The sequence below is a fragment of the Alosa pseudoharengus genome, unplaced genomic scaffold, assembly GCF_046254945.1.
Source record: "Alosa pseudoharengus isolate Yale_2024_CS ecotype anadromous, Long Island Sound unplaced genomic scaffold, YU_APseudo_1.1 YU_APseudo_1.1_scf_8, whole genome shotgun sequence".
Classification (NCBI taxonomy): Eukaryota; Metazoa; Chordata; class Actinopteri; order Clupeiformes; family Clupeidae; genus Alosa; species Alosa pseudoharengus.
The window spans coordinates 11777584-11779578 of NW_027468870.1; the positions used below are offsets into that span (position 1 = coordinate 11777584).

The following is a 1995-nucleotide window of genomic DNA, read 5'->3' on the forward strand; positions in this document are numbered from 1 at the left end:
AAAATTCCCAATCCTGTAAAACAGAAAATGGAGTCTTTTGCCACCCCTTGGTGGTGGTTTAAAAATAGCTCATGGAGCTTTGGCCTTATTCCAAGACACACATACAGCAAGACATACTCTTGCTTTTTTACTCTCACTATGCCCCACCTCCTTCTTGCTCATTGGCTAGCATGTAGTGAATGACAGCGGCTGCTCTCTTGTAATTGGCCGTGCAGTGTTGACTGGCAGCTGGGTCGGATGCAGTTGCAGAGTGAGTGGACCCGCCTCCAGGGGCTCTGCACGTGGATGGGTCTGATGTGAACATCCCAGCATCAGAGCGGAGAGAAGAGAGGGGGAGGAGAGGAGAGGAGAGGGGAGAAGTGGAGAGAGAAAAGGATCGGAGGAGGAGAGGTGAGGAAGAATAAAAAAAAGGAGAAAAGAAAAAGGCATAAAGGACTGTCTGGTCCAAGAAGAAAGGAACAAGGTGACGATAGGTAAGAAGAAAATGGAAGGATTGGGGAGAAATGGTGTGTTTGTGTGTGTATGTGTGTGTGTGTGTGTGTGTGTTTCTCCCTGTGGGTTTTATGTGACAGATTAATGTACTTATGTCGGCTTCAGTATGAATGTGCCTTTTTTTGCATGCAGTATCTTTGTCATCAGGGTGCTTTTTATTGCTTGCAGATTTTTGCATGTTTTGCAATAGCATTATTGCCATGGTTGTGCAGATCCTGTATGCTTTACACCCTTATCTTTGCTTGGTGCACACCGGCACATACAGACGACGTGCTGTTTCACACACACACACACACACACACACACACACACACACACACACACACACACACACAGGCACACGGTTGCAAAAGGCTTCAGCATTCAATTTTAATTGCTTCAGCCACCCATGTGTTGTGCATGTCAACTGAGGCTAGCAATAGAGCGAGAGGAGAGAGAGAGAGAGAGAGAGCCTGTGGTCTGTGCTTGCCAGAGAATATCCCTTCATTTGTGACCTAGTTTGTGGAGGATCCTCCACACTCTGATTCAGTTCTTTCACGGCCACAGCGAGCTGTCATTGAGAGGCTGCCTTCAAAGCGCAGCTCACGTTTCTACTGCTGGCCAGCCACAATGTAGGTCCCCGCAGCAAAATGTGCCTCTGTGTTCTCTGCAAGAGTACTACTGTTTGTTTTCACTTTAAATGGGGCACATTCACACGCTGGCGGCCATAGCGATTCAGCACAACTGCAACACTTAACAGTGTTTTAACACAACCAGGCAATGCGGACTGTGCACATTTGAGTTCTGCAATTCATTTTCACCTCTGTAAGCCAACATAAAGTACAAGCAAGTGGATAGGCCAACACCCTGATAGACACTTCATTTAACTCTTATTCCAAGCAGCTTCTAGTTCAGGTCAGATGCACATTTGAACAGTATGTTTGCTTGGAATTGAGCCCAGAACTTTGTTGTTATTTTTGTAGTAGCAGCATGTTCTACCAGTTCAGCAACAGGAAGTCAATGTCACGGAAAGTGTCTGTCTGAGGAAGACATGAGAAGAGTCTGGAAACCGAAAGCAAACTTAATTACAGATCCCAGCAGACAAAGTGCCAGAACTTCCCCCTGTAGTTTGTGTTGCAGTAACACACACACACACACACACACACACACACGCATGCATGCATGCACACACATGCACATACACACACACACATGCATGCATGCACACACATGCACTCACACGTTATATACATTTGCATGCTTTTAAAAAAGATACTGCTACTTTTTAGGTGTAGTATTTATTATGAGGAAGTGCATTGTTTTGATGACAAGTTTCAGAAAGAAACTAACTGCAGAACTAGTGGTCAGGACTGAAAGAGCAGTTCAAGTGAAAGACACAAGAGACTAGCCTTAAGTACTCAGCTAAACACAGTCATGTCTTCTTTGAGGTCAGCATGTTTCCGTTGTCATTCTGATAGAGGCAAGGCACAGGGTGTCTAGAGTTGAAAAGCCACTTCAGTGTTT

At 45.3% G+C, this 1995-nt stretch overlaps 1 protein-coding gene across 1 annotated transcript in view; it reads left to right on the plus strand.

The window, feature by feature from the left end:
* The first annotated feature begins 275 nt into the window (after nt 1-275).
* kdm6bb (lysine (K)-specific demethylase 6B, b) overlaps nt 276-1995 on the plus strand; it is a 36579-nt gene continuing 34859 nt past the window's right edge. Inside the window, exon 1 of the mRNA XM_076273750.1 lies at nt 276-473. The gene's annotated coding sequence lies outside the window, so the exon portion shown is untranslated. The remainder of the gene's footprint in view (nt 474-1995) is intronic.